Source organism: Crinia signifera, unplaced genomic scaffold (genome assembly GCF_055691185.1).
Source record: "Crinia signifera unplaced genomic scaffold, ASM5569118v1 HAP2_SCAFFOLD_249, whole genome shotgun sequence".
Taxonomy (NCBI): Eukaryota; Metazoa; Chordata; class Amphibia; order Anura; family Myobatrachidae; genus Crinia; species Crinia signifera.
The window spans coordinates 127011-143495 of NW_028142142.1; the positions used below are offsets into that span (position 1 = coordinate 127011).

At 55.3% G+C, this 16485-nt stretch overlaps 1 long non-coding RNA gene across 1 annotated transcript in view; it reads left to right on the forward strand.

Annotated features, from left to right (window-relative positions):
- The window catches only part of LOC146054529 (uncharacterized), a 128358-nt gene that overhangs the window by 101520 nt on the left and 10353 nt on the right, over positions 1 to 16485 (forward strand). Inside the window, exon 3 of the long non-coding RNA XR_014468221.1 lies at positions 14722 to 14857. This is a non-coding gene — a long non-coding RNA (uncharacterized LOC146054529). The remainder of the gene's footprint in view (positions 1 to 14721; positions 14858 to 16485) is intronic.

Genomic DNA, 16485 nt, shown 5'->3' on the forward strand with positions numbered 1-16485 from the left:
GCCTCCATCCGCCCCAAGTTGCCAGCCAATTCCTCGCCTTTGATTTTATATTTTATATAAATTCAGCTTGGGTCACATATGATAAGCTGCTCACAGCAGCTTATCACGTGGGATCCTCAAGCAATGCAAATGCAGGAGGAGGTGCATACCACCCCCTGCCGGCATTTGTGATCATATCAAACTGCGATGCAATGGCAGTTTACAAGGACACTGCGACCATCGGTCACGTTCACCCTCTACGACTACAGCCTAAGTAAGTCTCCTCTTACTCAGGCTTGCAGTCGCAGGCCGGCTTAATTTTTGGACTGCACTTGATGCGCGCGATGTATTGCACGTTATAGATAGAAAGTTAGAGCATGTGACATGTGTCCTGTGTGTTGAGGTACCAGGAGTACCTTACTGTGTGGAGAAGCCGATGGTCCATGGTCCCGGACTGCTACGGCCGTACCGTCCGCACAAGCTGATCTCCGTTCTTAATAGGTCAGTGTCCTGTACACTCTCACGTGGTGACAGCCGCATGCAGCTGGCAGTCATAGCCATTGCTGGGGAGCGATGATTTAGGCAGGCTGTCAGTACGTTTAAAGTGCAGACATGCAGCAAGTTGGTATCACAGATGTGCAGCAGGTTGGTGTCACAGATGAGGCGGGAATCCTTTGGAAACGCATTTCGAGCGCTCAGGCCGGCTTTGTCAACCTGGCTAAAGTGCTCAGATTTTAAGAGGCTTTAGAGAGTTGATGTTCCGGTCTCTCGGTCTCCAGTACTTGATGGACAGACCAATCCTTGGGATGCGTTTTCGCCTCATTTAGGGTTGCTTTTTACATGACGCCTCCCCACTTAAGCGCTGCAGACACCATTTGAGGGGGGAGATAGAGGGTGAGGGCAGAGACTCTGAGGGGGGAGTTATAGAGAGGGTGAGGGCAGAGACACTGAGGGGGGGGAGTTAGAGAGAGGGTGGCAGAGATGCTGAGGGGGGGAGTTAGAGATTGGGTGAGGGCAGAGACACTGAGGGGGGAGTTAGAGAGTGGGTGATGGCAGAGAGGCTGACGGGGGGTTAGAGAGAGCGTGAGGGCAGAGACGCTGAGGGGGGAGTTAGAGAGAGGGTGAGGGCAGAGACGCTGAGGGGTGAGTTAGAGAGTTAGTGAGGGCAGAGAGGCTGAGGGGGGAGTTAGAGAGAGGGTGAGGGCAGAGACGCTGAGGGGGGAGTTAGTGAGGGCTGAGGGGGGAGTTAGAGAGAGGGTGAGGGCAGAGACGCTGAGGGTGGAGTTAGAGAGAGGGAGAGGTCAGAAACGCTGATTTGGGAGTTAGAGAGAGGGTGAGGGCAGAGACGCTGAAGGGGGAGTTAGAGAGTGGGTATGGGCAGAGAGGCTGAGGGGGAGTTAGAGTGAAGGTGAGGGCAGAGATGCTGAGGGGGGAGTTAGAGAGAGGGTGAGGGCATTAACGCTGAGGGGGGAGATAGAGGGTGAGGGCAGAGACTCTGAGGGGGGGAGTTATAGAGAGGGTGAGGGCAGAGACACTGAGGGGGGGGGAGTTAGAGAGAGGGTGAGGGCAGAGACGCTGAGGGGGGGAGTTAGAGAGTTAGTGCGGGCAGAGAGGCTGAGGGGGGAGTTAGAGAGAGAGGGTGAGGGCAGAGACACTGAGGGGGGAGTTAGAGAGAGGGGGGAGTTAGAGAGTGGGTGAGGGCAGAGAGGCTGAGGGTGGAGTTAGAGAGAGAGGGTGAGGGCAGAGACGCTGAGGGGGGAGTTAGAGAGAGGGTGAGGGGGGAGTTAGAGAGAGAGGGTAAGGGCAGAGATGCTGAGGGGGGAGTTAGAGAGTTAGAGCTGAGGGGGGAGTTAGAGAGAGGGTGAGGGCATTAACGCTGAGGGGGGAGATAGAGGGTGAGGGCAGAGACTCTGAGGGGGGGAGTTAGAGAGAGAGGGTGAGGGCAGAGACACTGGGGGGGGGGGAGTTAGAGAGAGGGTGAGGGCAGAGACGCTGAGGGGGGAGTTAGAGAGTGGGTGAGGGCAGAGACACTGAGGGGGGAGTTAGAGAGTGGGTGATGGCAGAGAGGCTGAGGGGGGGGGTTAGAGAGAGGGTGAGGGCAGAGACGCTGAGGGGGGAGTTAGAGAGTTAGTGAGGGCAGAGAGGCTGAGGGGGGAGTTAGAGAGAGGGTGAGGGCAGAGACGCTGAGGGGGGAGTTAGAGAGACGGTGAGGGCAGAGATGCTGAGGGGGGAGTTAGAGAGTCAGGGCGGGATTCTCTAAGCTAAAAATGCGGTAAAAACCCTGTTATCAGGGTTTTTACCGCATTTTGGGATGCTGTAAGCATCCCCCCGCCGGGTTATCGCGGCGTGGGGCATCGCCAGAAAAATCTGGCGATGCCCCATAGAAGCCAATGGGCTTCTATCGCAACTCTCCGCCGCCCCGCGCCGACCCCCCGCCGCCCCGCATCGCCCCCTCACCTGTGTCCGGGCAGCACAGCGCAGTGCTGCCCGGACCTGTGACCTCCTCCCTGCACTAATCCTCTTCCGGGTGCAGGGAGGAGGAGAGCCCGGCGCAGCAGCAGCAGCGCCGGGTGTGGGAGGGAGGGGAGAGCCGCCGGGACCTGCTGGGACCCGGCGACTCTCACCGCAAAGGACAGCTCTTAACGCAAGAGCTGTCCTTTGCCTTAATTATCGCATATGTTACAGCATATGCATACCCTCCAACTGTACCGTTTTAGCCGGTACAGTACCGTTTTTTAACGGCCTGTACCGGCTAAAACCATCTGTACCGATTGTACCGATTTTTACCTGCACTGAAGTGCAGCGCTTGACAGACACCTTCAACTCTCTCTCAGCCGCGGGGATTCTGGGAATTGTAGTATAATACATACTACCATCTGTTCAGCCGGGAGCTTGAGGCCACCAAAAAGGACTGCAAATCCCGAGGTGCCCCACTGGGGAACGCGGCTGGCCCGCCTCCCCCTGCTCAGGGTGCTCAGGGATAGGCTGCAGCGGGACCAATGTCAGCCTGTGTGGAGTGTGCGCTGCGCAGGGACAAACAATGCAGCAGAAGAGGAACGGCGCTGGGCGGGGACGTGGGGCAGGGCAGGTAAGGTAATTTGCACATGTGACATGTGCTGCTGCTAATTATTGTTTACATTTCTAAGTAAACCCATGTGAGTGCGCTGCTGCTCCTGGCTCACAGCACTTCAGGGTGACATCACGCCGCATGATGGCGCCTTGTGTTACTAAGCAATGCAAACAGTGCAGCTGTCAGACAGGCGTGAGAGTAGAAGCCATTATAAAGCACCAGGTATGGTTATTATTAACGAGTAACTATACAACAGGTGTATAATGTGTACTTCCCCGGCCCCGGCCAGGTTTATACCCTCCTCCATACCATTAAAGTATAGGAAAGGGGGCTTGACCACGCCCCCTTTTCCAGCGACCACGCCCCCTTTGTGATTGTGTACCGATTTCTCCCCCTCAGATGTTGGAGGGTATGCATATGCGATAATTAAATATGCGATGCGCGGCGAAGGGGGGCGGAGATTCTTAGAGAATCTCCCCCTTAGTGAGGGCAGAGAGGCTGAGGGGGGAGTTAGAGAGAGAGGGTGAGGGCAGAGACAATGGGCGGTATTCAATGAGCCTGATTCGCCAGGTTTTTATGGCGATTTTGTGCTGTTTGGCGAATTTCTGTCAAAAACGGTGAATCACCCTATTCAATGACCACATGGCGAATACATTTCTAGGTTTTTTTCACCATGATTCACCGAGTAGCAATCGCTATCTTTTTATGGTGAAGTGGAATGTGAACTTTTAAAATAAAGTGTTTTGTTTTTTACATTTGGTGTCAAAAAATCAGGAATTTTATTCTGAGGAGGGGCATGCTATTTTTATTCATGTGCTGTAAGCACATGAATATATATTTAATTTTAAAAATAATATTTTTTTTTATTATTTTTTTTTTACACAGCATCCAGCAGGTGGCGCCAGAGCGGAGCCGCTCATTACATATTCATATATTCACTGCACGATCATTTTGATCGTGTGTAGTGAATATACGTGAGCCTGCTGGCACCGCCGGGGGGGCAGCCTGTGCTGCCTGGCACCCGGGGAGCACACCTAAGCCCCCACAAAGGTCTGGGCTAGGCAGAGAGACTACCATCTCTCTGCCTGGCTCCGTCCTGAGGCTCCCTGCGGCAATCGCCGCAGGAGCTCATATTCGCCTGTCAGGGGCAGCGAGCCCCTGACACGTTGAATACCGGAGCCCGCTGGCTCCGGAACGTGGCGAATGTGCAGCGAATCCTAAAAAGGATTCGCTGCACCTCGCAGGTATTCACATTGAATACCGCCCAATGAGGGGGGAGTTAGAGAGAGGGGGGAGTTCGAGAGTGGGTGAGGGCAGAGAGGCTGAGGGGGGAGTTAGAGAGAGAGGGTGAGGGCAGAGGCGCTGAGGGGGGAGTTAGAGAGAGGGTGAGGGGGGAGTTAGAGAGAGAGGGTGAGGGCAGAGAAGCTAAGGGGGGAGTTTGAGAGTTAGTGAAGGCAGAGAGGCTGAGGGGGGAGTTAGAGAGAGGGTGAGGGCAGAGATGCTGAGGGGGGAGTTAGAGAGAGGGTGAGGGGGGAGTTAGAGAGAGAGGGTGAGGGCAGAGAAGCTGAGGGGGGAGTTAGAGAGTTAGTGAGGGCAGAGAGGCTGAGGGGGGAGTTAGAGAGAGGGTGAGGACAGAGAGGCTGAGGGGGAAGTTAGAGAGTTAGTGAGGGCTGAGGGGGGGAGTTAGAGAGAGGGTGAGGGCAGAGACGCTGAGGGGGGAGTTAGAGAGAGGGTGAGGGCAGAGACGTTGTGGGGGGAGTTAGAGAGTGGGCAAGGGCAGAGAGGGTGAGGGCAGAGACGCTGAGGGGGGAGTTAGAGAGAGGGTGAGGGCAGAGACGCTGAGGGGGGGGAGTTAGAGAGTGGGTGAGGGCAGAGACACTGAGGGGGGAGTTAAAGAGTGGGTGATGGCAGAGAGGCTGAGGGGGGTGGGGGTTTAGAGAGAGGGTGAGGGCAGAGACGCTGAGGGGGGAGTTAGAGAGAGGGTGAGGGCAGAGACGCTGAGGGGGGAGTTAGAGAGTTAGTGAGGGCAGAGAGGCTGAGGGGGGAGTTAGAGAGAGAGGGTGAGGGCAGAGATGCTGAGGGGGGAGTTAGAGAGAGGGTGAGGGGGGAGTTAGAGAGAGAGGGTGAGGGCAGAGAAGCTGAGGGGGGAGTTAGAGAGTTAGTGAGGGCAGAGAGGCTGAGGGGGGAGTTAGAGAGAGGGTGAGGACAGAGAGGCTGAGGGGGGAGTTAGAGAAAGGGTGAGGGCAGAGACGCTGAGGGGGGAGATAGAGAGTTAGTGAGGGCTGAGGGGGGGAGTTAGAGAGAGGGTGAGGGCAGAGACGCTGAGGGGGGAGTTAGAGAGAGGGTGAGGGCAGAGACGCTGTGGGGGGAGTTAGAGAGTGGGCAAGGGCAGAGAGGGTGAGGGCAGAGATGCTGAGGGGAGAGTTAGAGAGCTAGTGAGGGCAGAGAGGCTGAGGGGGGAGTTAGAGAGAGAGTGAGGGCAGAGAGGCTGAGGGGGGAGTTAGAGAGGGTGAGGGCAGAGACGCTGAGGGGGGAGTTAGAGAGTTAGTGAGGGCTGAGGGGGGGGGAGTTAGAGAGAGGGTGAGGGCAGAGACGCTGAGGGGGGAGTTAGAGAGAGGGTGAGGGCAGAGACGTTGTGGGGGGAGTTAGAGAGTGGGCAAGGGCAGAGAGGGTGAGGGCAGAGACGCTGAGGGGGGAGTTAGAGAGAGGGTGAGGGCAGAGACGCTGAGGGGGGGGAGTTAGAGAGTGGGTGAGGGCAGAGACACTGAAGGGGGAGTTAAAGAGTGGGTGATGGCAGAGAGGCTGAGGGGGGGGGGTTTAGAGAGAGGGTGAGGGCAGAGACGCTGAGGGGGGAGTTAGAGAGAGGGTGAGGGCAGAGACGCTGAGGGGGGAGTTAGAGAGTTAGTGAGGGCAGAGAGGCTGAGGGGGGAGTTAGAGAGAGAGGGTGAGGGCAGAGACACTGAGGGCGGAGTTAGAGAGAGGGGGGAGTTAGAGAGTGGGTGAGGGCAGAGAGGCTGAGGGTGGAGTTAGAGAGAGAGGGTGAGGGCAGAGACGTTGAGGGGGGAGTTAGAGAGAGGGTGAGGGGGGAGTTAGATAGAGAGGTTGAGGGCAGAGATGCTGAGGGGGGAGTTAGAGAGTTAGAGCTGAGGGGGGAGTTAGAGAGAGGGTGAGGGCATTAACGCTGAGGGGGGAGATAGAGGGTGAGGGCAGAGACTCTGAGGGGGGGAGTTATAGAGAGGGTGAGGGCAGAGACGCTGAGGGGGGGGGAGTTAGAGAGAGGGTGAGGGCAGAGACGCTGAGGGGGGAGTTAGAGAGTGGGTGAGGGCAGAGACACTGAGGGGGGAGTTAGAGAGTGGGTGATGACAGAGAGGCTGAGGGGGGGATTAGAGAGAGGGTGAGGGCAGAGACGCTGAGGGGGGAGTTAGTGAGGGCAGAGAGGCTGAGGGGGGAGTTAGAGAGAGGGTGAGGGCAGAGACGCTGAGGGGGGAGTTAGAGAGACGGTGAGGGCAGAGACGCTGAGGGGGGAGTTAGAGAGTTAGTGAGGGCAGAGAGGCTGAGGGGGGAGTTAGAGAGAGGGTGAGGGCAGAGACAATGAGGGGGGAGTTAGAGAGAGGGGGGAGTTAGAGAGTGGGTGAGGGCAGAGAGGCTGAGGGGGGAATTAGAGAGAGAGGGTGAGGGCAGAGACGCTGAGGGGGGAGTTAGAGAGAGGGTGTGGGGGGAGTTAGAGAGAGAGGGTGAGGGCAGAGAAGCTGAGGGGGGAGTTAGAGAGTTAGTGAGGGCGGAGAGGCTAAGGGGGGAGTTAGAGAGAGGGTGAGGGCAGAGAGGCTGAGGGGGGAGTTAGAGAGAGAGGGTGAGGGCAGAGACGCTGAGGGGGGAGTTAGAGAGAGGGTGAGGGGGGAGTTAGAGAGAGAGGGTGAGGGCAGAGAAGCTGAGGGGGGAGTTAGAGAGTTAGTGAGGGCAGAGAGGCTGAGGGGGGAGTTAGAGAGAGGGTGAGGGCAGAGACGCTGAGGGGGGAGTTAGAGAGTTAGTGAGGGCTGAGGGGGGGAGTTAGAGAGAGGGTGAGGGCAGAGACGCTGAGGGGGGAGTTAGAGAGAGGGTGAGGGCAGAGACGCTGAGGGGGGAGTTAGAGAGTGGGGGAGGGCAGAGAGGGTGAGGACAGAGATGTAGAGGGGGGAGTTAGAGAGAACAGCAGTGTGGGCATGGACGATGGGGGGTGGTGCGAGTGATGGTAAGGCAGGAGAGAGTGGGGGTGCGCTGTTAGGCTATTGACCCGGGGGTGGTATGTGTATAACGCTTAATCCTCAATCCTTAAGCAGTGCAAACACAGGAGGAGGTGCATTCCACCCCCTGCCTCCATTTGTGATCATAACAAACTGCGATTGCAGTTTAGAAAAACATCATGACCATCGGTGGCTGTGACGCTGCGACTGCAGCCTGAGTAAGTCTCATCTCTCTCAGGTTTGCAGGTGTAGTTCTGGCCTCCGTCCTCCCCAGATAAGTCAGCCAAACCCTCGCCATTGATGTTATATTTAATATACATTTTTAGAAGATGCCTGATTCAGTTTGGATTGCACATGATAAGCTGCTCACAGCAGCTTATCATGTGGGATCCTCAAGCAATGCAAATGCAGGAGGAGGTGCATTCCACCCCCTGCCTCCATTTGCGATCGCTGGCTGCTCTACACCGCAAGCACCTCTGCAATCAGCAGAGGTGTTTGTTGTTCTGCGATGTGATCACATGTGCAGAAACCAAACATTGCGCATAATATGGGTTGGACTGGAGTTGGAGTGTGAGGGCAGAGACGCTGAGGGGGGAGTTAGATAGAGGGGGAGAGTTAGAGAGTGGGTGAGGGCAGAGATGCTGAGGGGGGAGTTAGAGAGAGGGAGAGGGCAGAGACGCTGAGGGTGGAGTTAGAGAGAGGGTGAGGGCAGAGACGCTGAGGGGGGAGTTAGAGAGAGGGTGAGGGCAGAGCCGCTGAGGTGGGAGTTAGATATATGAGGGCAGAGACGCTGAGGGTGGAGTTAGAGAGAGGGAGAGGGCAGAGACTCTGATTTGGGAGTTAGCGAGAGGGTGAGGGCAGAGACGCTGAAGGGGGAGTTAGAGAGTGGGTATGGGCAGAGAGGCTGAGGGGGAGTTAGAGTGAAGGTGAGCGCAGAGACGCTGAGGGGGGAGTTAGAGAGAGGGTGAGGGCATTAACGCTGAGGGGGGAGATAGAGGGTGAGGGCAGAGACTCTGAGGGGGGAGTTATAGAGAGGGTGATGGCAGAGACACTGAGGGGGGGAGTTAGAGAGAGGGTGAGGGCAGAGACGCTGAGGGGTTAGTTAGAGAGTGGGTGAGGGCAGAGACACTGAGGGGGGGAGTTAGAGAGTTAGTGAGGGCAGAGAGGCTGAGGGGGGAGTTAGAGAGAGGGTGAGGGCAGAGACGCTGAGGGGGGAGTTAGAGAGAGGGTAAGGGCAGAGACGCTGAGGGGGGAGTTAGAGAGTTAGTGAGGGCTGAGGGGGGGGAGTTTGAGAGAGGGTGAGGGCAGAGACACTGAGGGGGGAGTTAGAGAGAGGGTGAGGGCAGAGACGTTGTGGGGGGAGTTAGAGAGTGGGCAAGGGCAGAGAGGGTGAGGGCAGAGACGCTGAGGGGGGAGTTAGAGAGAGGGTGAGGGCAGAGACGCTGAGGGGGGGAGTTAGAGAGTGGGTGAGGGCAGAGACACTGAGGGGGGAGTTAAAGAGTGGGTGATGGCAGAGAGGCTGAGGGGGGTGGGGGTTTAGAGAGAGGGTGAGGGCAGAGACGCTGAGGGGGGAGTTAGAGAGAGGGTGAGGGCAGAGATGCTGAGGGGGGAGTTAGAGAGTTAGTGAGGGCAGAGAGGCTGAGGGGGGAGTTAGAGAGAGAGGGTGAGGGCAGAGATGCTGAGGGGGGAGTTAGAGAGAGGGTGAGGGGGGAGTTAGAGAGAGAGGGTGAGGGCAGAGAAGCTGAGGGGGGAGTTAGAGAGTTAGTGAGGGCAGAGAGGCTGAGGGGGGAGTTAGAGAGAGGGTGAGGACAGAGAGGCTGAGGGGGGAGTTAGAGAAAGGGTGAGGGCAGAGACGCTGAGGGGGGAGTTAGAGAGTTAGTGAGGGCTGAGGGGGGGAGTTAGAGAGAGGGTGAGGGCAGAGACGCTGAGGGGGGAGTTAGAGAGAGGGTGAGGGCAGAGACGCTGTGGGGGGAGTTAGAGAGTGGGCAAGGGCAGAGAGGGTGAGGGCAGAGATGCTGAGGGGGGAGTTAGAGAGCTAGTGAGGGCAGAGAGGCTGAGGGGGGAGTTAGAGAGAGAGTGAGGGCAGAGAGGCTGAGGGGGGAGTTAGAGAGGGTGAGGGCAGAGACGCTGAGGGGGGAGTTTGGGAGTTAGTGAGGGCTGAGGGGGGGGAGTTAGAGAGAGGGTGAGGGCAGAGACGCTGAGGGGGGAGTTAGAGAGAGGGTGAGGGCAGAGACGTTGTGGGGGGAGTTAGAGAGTGGGCAAGGGCAGAGAGGGTGAGGGCAGAGACGCTGAGGGGGGAGTTAGAGAGAGGGTGAGGGCAGAGACGCTGAGGGGGGGGAGTTAGAGAGTGGGTGAGGGCAGAGACACTGAAGGGGGAGTTAAAGATTGGGTGATGGCAGAGAGGCTGAGGGGGGGGGTTTAGAGAGAGGGTGAGGGCAGAGACGCTGAGGGGGGAGTTAGAGAGAGGGTGAGGGCAGAGACGCTGAGGGGGGAGTTAGAGAGTTAGTGAGGGCAGAGAGGCTGAGGGGGGAGTTAGAGAGAGAGGGTGAGGGCAGAGACACTGAGGGCGGAGTTAGAGAGAGGGGGGAGTTAGAGAGTGGGTGAGGGCAGAGAGGCTGAGGGTGGAGTTAGAGAGAGAGGGTGAGGGCAGAGACGTTGAGGGGGGAGTTAGAGAGAGGGTGAGGGGGGAGTTAGATAGAGAGGTTGAGGGCAGAGATGCTGAGGGGGGAGTTAGAGAGTTAGAGCTGAGGGGGGAGTTAGAGAGAGGGTGAGGGCATTAACGCTGAGGGGGGAGATAGAGGGTGAGGGCAGAGACTCTGAGGGGGGGAGTTATAGAGAGGGTGAGGGCAGAGACACTGAGGGGGGGGGAGTTAGAGAGAGGGTGAGGGCAGAGACGCTGAGGGGGGAGTTAGAGAGTGGGTGAGGGCAGAGACACTGAGGGGGGAGTTAGAGAGTGGGTGATGGCAGAGAGGCTGAGGGGGGGATTAGAGAGAGGGTGAGGGCAGAGACGCTGAGGGGGGAGTTAGAGAGTTAGTGAGGGCAGAGAGGCTGAGGGGGGAGTTAGAGAGAGGGTGAGGGCAGAGACGCTGAGGGGGGAGTTAGAGAGTTAGTGAGGGCAGAGAGGCTGAGGGGGGAGTTAGAGAGAGGGTGAGGGCAGAGACGCTGAGGGGGGAGTTAGAGAGACGGTGAGGGCAGAGACGCTGAGGGGGGAGTTAGAGAGTTAGTGAGGGCAGAGAGGCTGAGGGGGGAGTTAGAGAGAGGGTGAGGGCAGAGACAATGAGGGGGGAGTTAGAGAGAGGGGGGAGTTAGAGAGTGGGTGAGGGCAGAGAGGCTGAGAGGGGAGTTAGAGAGAGAGGGTGAGGGCAGAGACGCTGAGGGGGGAGTTAGAGAGAGGGTGTGGGGGGAGTTAGAGAGAGAGGGTGAGGGCAGAGAAGCTGAGGGGGGAGTTAGAGAGTTAGTGAGGGCAGAGAGGCTAAGGGGGGAGTTAGAGAGAGGGTGAGGGCAGAGAGGCTGAGGGGGGAGTTAGAGAGAGAGGGTGAGGGCAGAGACGCTGAGGGGGGAGTTAGAGAGAGGGTGAGGGGGGAGTTAGAGAGAGAGGGTGAGGGCAGAGAAGCTGAGGGGGGAGTTAGAGAGTTAGTGAGGGCAGAGAGGCTGAGGGGGGAGTTAGAGAGAGGGTGAGGGCAGAGACGCTGAGGGGGGAGTTAGAGAGTTAGTGAGGGCTGAGGGGGGGAGTTAGAGAGAGGGTGAGGGCAGAGACGCTGAGGGGGGAGTTAGAGAGAGGGTGAGGGCAGAGACGCTGTGGGGGGTGTTAGAGAGTGGGCAAGGGCAGAGAGGGTGAGGGCAGAGACGCTGAGGGGGGAGTTAGAGAGTGGGCGAGGGCAGAGAGGGTGAGGACAGAGATGTTGAGGTGGGAGTAAGGGCTGTTTCACACAGTACGGTTCCTGCCGCACGGTGAAATCCCGTACGGCCAGGGAGCCGTGCCGCACTCAGCAGTTGTGAATGGACACTATTGTGTCCATTCACACGGGACGGCCACGGCCCGGCCGCACGGCTGCAGCCGGATCCCCCCACTGGAAGGGACGGCTGCCGGGCTGTGGCCATCCCTGCCATTATAAAATTCTGAGTGCGGCGCGGCTCCCTGACCGTACGGGATTTCACCGTGCGGCAGGAACCGTACTGTGTGAAACAGCCCTTAGAGAGAACAGCAGTGTGGGCATGGACGATGGGGGGTGGTGCGAGTGATGGTAAGGCAGGAGAGAGTGGGGGTGCGCTGTTAGGCTATTGACCCGGGGGTGGTATGTGTATAACGCTTAATCCTCAATCCTTAAGCAGTGCAAACACAGGAGGAGGTGCATTCCACCCCCTGCCTCCATTTGTGATCATAACAAACTGCGATTGCAGTTTAGAAAAACATCACGACCATCGGTGGCTGTGACGCTGCGACTGCAGCCTGAGTAAGTCTCATATCTCTCAGGTTTGCAGGTGTAGTTCTGGCCTCCGTCCTCCCCAGATAAGTCAGCCAAACCCTCGCCATTGATGTTATATTTAATATACATTTTTAGAAGATGCCTGATTCAGTTTGGATTGCACATGATAAGCTGCTCACAGCAGCTTATCATGTGGGATCCTCAAGCAATGCAAATGCAGGAGGAAGTGCATTCCACCCCCTGCCTCCATTTGCGATCGCTGGCTGCTCTTCACCGCAAGCACCTCTGCAATCAGCAGAGGTGTTTGTTGTTCTGCGATGTGATCACATGTGCAGAAACCAAACATTGTGCATAATATGGGTTGGACTGGAGTTGGAGTGTGAGGGCAGAGACGCTGAGGGGGGAGTTAGATAGAGGGGGAGAGTTAGAGAGTGGGTGAGGGCAGAGATGCTGAGGGGGGAGTTAGAGAGAGGGAGAGGGCAGAGACGCTGAGGGTGGAGTTAGAGAGAGGGTGAGGGCAGAGACGCTGAGGGGGGAGTTAGAGAGAGGGTGAGGGCAGAGCCGCTGAGGGGGGAGTTAGATATATGAGGGCAGAGACGCTGAGGGTGGAGTTAGAGAGAGGGAGAGGGCAGAGACTCTGATTTGGGAGTTAGCGAGAGGGTGAGGGCAGAGACGCTGAAGGGGGAGTTAGAGAGTGGGTATGGGCAGAGAGGCTGAGGGGGAGTTAGAGTGAAGGTGAGCGCAGAGACGCTGAGGGGGGAGTTAGAGAGAGGGTGAGGGCATTAACGCTGAGGGGGGAGATAGAGGGTGAGGGCAGAGACTCTGAGGGGGGAGTTATAGAGAGGGTGATGGCAGAGACACTGAGGGGGGGAGTTAGAGAGAGGGTGAGGGCAGAGATGCTGAGGGGTTAGTTAGAGAGTGGGTGAGGGCAGAGACACTGAGGGGGGGAGTTAGAGAGTTAGTGAGGGCAGAGAGGCTGAGGGGGGAGTTAGAGAGAGGGTGAGGGCAGAGACGCTGAGGGGGGAGTTAGAGAGAGGGTAAGGGCAGAGACGCTGAGGGGGGAGTTAGAAAGTTAGTGAGGGCAGAGAGGCTGAGGGGGGAGTTAGAGAGATAGGGTGAGGGCAGAGACACTGAGGGGGGAGTTAGAGAGAGGGGGGAGTTAGAGAGTGGGTGAGGGCAGAGAGGCTGAGGGGGGAGTTAGAGAGAGAGGGTGAGGGCAGAGACGCTGAGGGGGGAGTTAGAGAGAGAGGGTGAGGGCAGAGACGCTGAGGGGGGAGTTAGAGAGAGGGTGGGGGCAGAGACGCTGAGGGGGGAGTTAGAGAGTGGGCGAGGGCAGAGAGGGTGAGGACAGAGAAGCTGAGGGGGGAGTTAGAGAGAGCAGCAGTGTGGGCATGGATGATGGGGGGTGGTGCGAGCGATGGTAAGGCAGTAGAGAGTAGGGGTGCGCTGTTAGGCTATTGGCCCTGGGGTGGTATGTGTATAATGCTTAATCCTCAATCCTTAAGCAGTGCAAACGCAGGAGGAGGTGCATTCCACCCCCGGCCTCCATTTGTGATCATAACAAACTGCGATTGCAGTTTAGAAAAACATCAGGACCATCGGTGGCTGTGACGCTGCGACTGCAGCCTGAGTAAGTCTCATCTCTCTCAGGCTTGCAGTTGTAGGTCGGCTTGCAAGACAAAGGAAACTTTGCGTTGCAGCTTAAATGTATATAAGATATAACATCAGTTCTGGCCTCCGTCCTCCCTAAATAATCCAGCCAAACCCTCGCCATTGATGTTATATTTTATATACATTTTTCGAAGATGCCTGATTCAGTTTGGATTGCACATGATAAGCTGCTCACAGCAGCTTATCATGTGGGATCCTCAAGCAATGCAAATGCAGGAGGAGGTGCATTCCACCCCCTGCCTCCATTTGTGATCGCTGGCTGCTCTACACCGCAAGCACCTCTGCAATCAGCAGAGGGGTTCGTTGTTCTGCGATGTGATCACATGTGCAGAAACCAAACATTGCGCATAATATGGGTTGGATCGTACTTACCCAATCAGGAAGAGATTTGATGTTCCGGTCTCTGTCTCCAGTACTTGATGGGCGTTGGAGAACATACCGTAGTTGTTAGTTGAGGGGCGATGTTCTGCCACCTTGTGTAATTCGGGCTGACGGAGAAGCCAGGTGTTCTTCTGGAAGCTGGAAGTTGTTCTGTGGCTACTGATGGAGGTATCGGCTGCTCCTGTGTGAGATGATGTTATACCTCCTGCACCTGGGGAAGTGATGTTACCTTCACTGTGGTGGCTGCAGGGAGAAGCTGGGAGTGAATGGGTCCTGCAGATGTTCTAACTTCTCCCAATCGATTCCCGTGAAGAATGGATGTTCTCTGATGTTGCCGTTCTCACCCAGACGCATCTCAGGGTCACCACACAGGAGCTGGAAAGAGTAACGTGAGGGCAACTAAGTTTCTGTTCAGCTGCAGTCTGATTCCTTACAGCACATATTTGGGAGACATATTTCTCAAATGATTTTTAGCCTCAAAGAAAATAATCATTATTTTCCCCTAATCAGAGGATGTGTGTCTATGTAGTTTAGTATTCTTCCCCCCAACCTCTAGCAGGTTACTGCTTATCATGGTACCATTGGGGGTCATTCACTGGACTTGATTTGCTTACATTTGAATAGAAACAGGGAAAATGCCGGTGCTGTATAACGTGACCAGTAGTGTATGTCAGTGGTACAGTGACTCCTGCAGCAGGCATTGCTCTGGCTTGGAGTTTCCTTCACTTATTTGTGTGTGTCAGGGAGGTGGAGCCAGTAATGTAATCTGACTTATGTAACTACGTATAGCTTCCCCATGTACAGCTACATGACCGCTCGTAGAACAACTACATGGCTGATACTAGAGAATGGGGGTTCTGTATAAATAACAGACGCTGACACATTGTTCATGGCCTCTTTGTTACCTAGTGCTGAATGCTAAGGTGGGTCTGACACTCACCTCTTCAATGATGTTTCTTGTATTCGGGCACAGATGACAGCCCGCCAAAGCCGAGATGTGGCACTCCTCGGGGGATTTTCCTGTTGTCATCTCGAATAGCACCACACCGAAGGAGTACCAATCCACTCCCGCATCATACGGCTCTCGCTTGATGATCTGTCAATAAAAGGTAAGAAGTTCACTCAATAACACTTTATAAACAGGAGAGCAGATCTGGGCACAATACGCCTGCCATCAGATGTTACACTGACAAAGACACATCTGGCACCCTGGTTGGGACACATGATATATTTCATACATACAGGCAGAGGCAATGATTTATATTTTTCTTTTATGCAGTGTGTTCCATTAGCCTTACTTACATCACAAGATAATTGGTTTATTACAATAATACTATGAGACCCAGTTATTATTTACTCAATACAAAATATTCCACTTTTATTCATCGTAGTGTAAGTTAACCCCTTCAGTAGTAGTTTTTTTGGGGAGCGCTTCCCAACACCCCCCCCCCCCACTGCATTACCCAAAGCCGAGCAGTGCCGCTGGGCATTCCATCAGCCGCTGCCCGGCCCTGAACCTGGCTGTGTGTGAGATGACATTACAAGGTCACACCGCACACAGCCGGGGGAAGGAGGCAAGGTTGGGCAGCTGCTGAAGCCGAGCGCAGCACTGATCTCAGCGTGAACTGGAGCATAACCCGTAAAATTCTCGGGAGTGCCAATAAAGGAGTCAAAGGTATAAACCAAACCTGGAAAATCCCCATAGATACAAAAGTTCACTATGAACAACCTCTGCAAAATGATAAAAGGGATTTCCCTGGCTCTGCATTACCCAGCCAGCCACTCCTAAACCACCAGTGTAGGAAAACACCTGTGATTGGCTGTCAGTGAAGGCAGATCATGATTAGATGCCATTTAGAACATAAAGCCGCTACTGTTTGTAGCATGCACCTTTATACTGTACAGCCGACCTCTAATTTATTATAGCCTCACCTCTGGGGCAATGTAGCCACGTGTTCCAGCGTAGCCAGAGGTTTTGGGTGTGTTCTCCAACGCCAGCCCGAAGTCGGCGATTTTAATATGGCCGTCATGAAGCAGGATGTTCTCTGGTTTGATGTCTCTGTAATAGGAACAATTTCTTCATTAAGTACTTGTTTGCATGGACAGTATATGAAATACATAATACAGTAAGTGACTAAGGCTGCAGATATGTCCTCAGACACATATTAGGGCAAAGTCTCCTGGCGCATCTTAGTTGTGTTATGTTGTGACTAAGAGGCATTTGCTGGCAGATGCTGGATGCTGGCAGAGTTGCACGGGACCTGGGGTCTCACTGGCACTTACTCAGCATGGCGGATTGAGGCTGGCTATATGAGGATACATCTGGAAATGTAGAAAAGTGCATCTCCTAATTGATAAATGCCTGTTCCACATGGCCAGACCAGGGTGCAGTGTGTGCTATGAACAAGGTCCTAAAGCTGAGGAGGCACCAGGCTGCTCCTTATGCTCACCGAGCATGGATGACTGGAACGCCATATGTCTTCCCCAGAAATATGGAGTTTGTGTCTGTGCAGAATATAGCAAATATTATGGCATCAGTGCCAGTTCTTCTGCACATGGGTCTTCTGTGCAGGCAGTAAAATATATTAACATACCTCTTATTTCTCAGTACACATATTAGCACTGAATGCATCGCAGAGTAATGTTATGTTTATAAGGGTGTAACTACTATGATTTATTTCCCACAATAAGAACAAGTACTAATGCAGCCCTTGTATTTTATGTTTATTTAAACAAG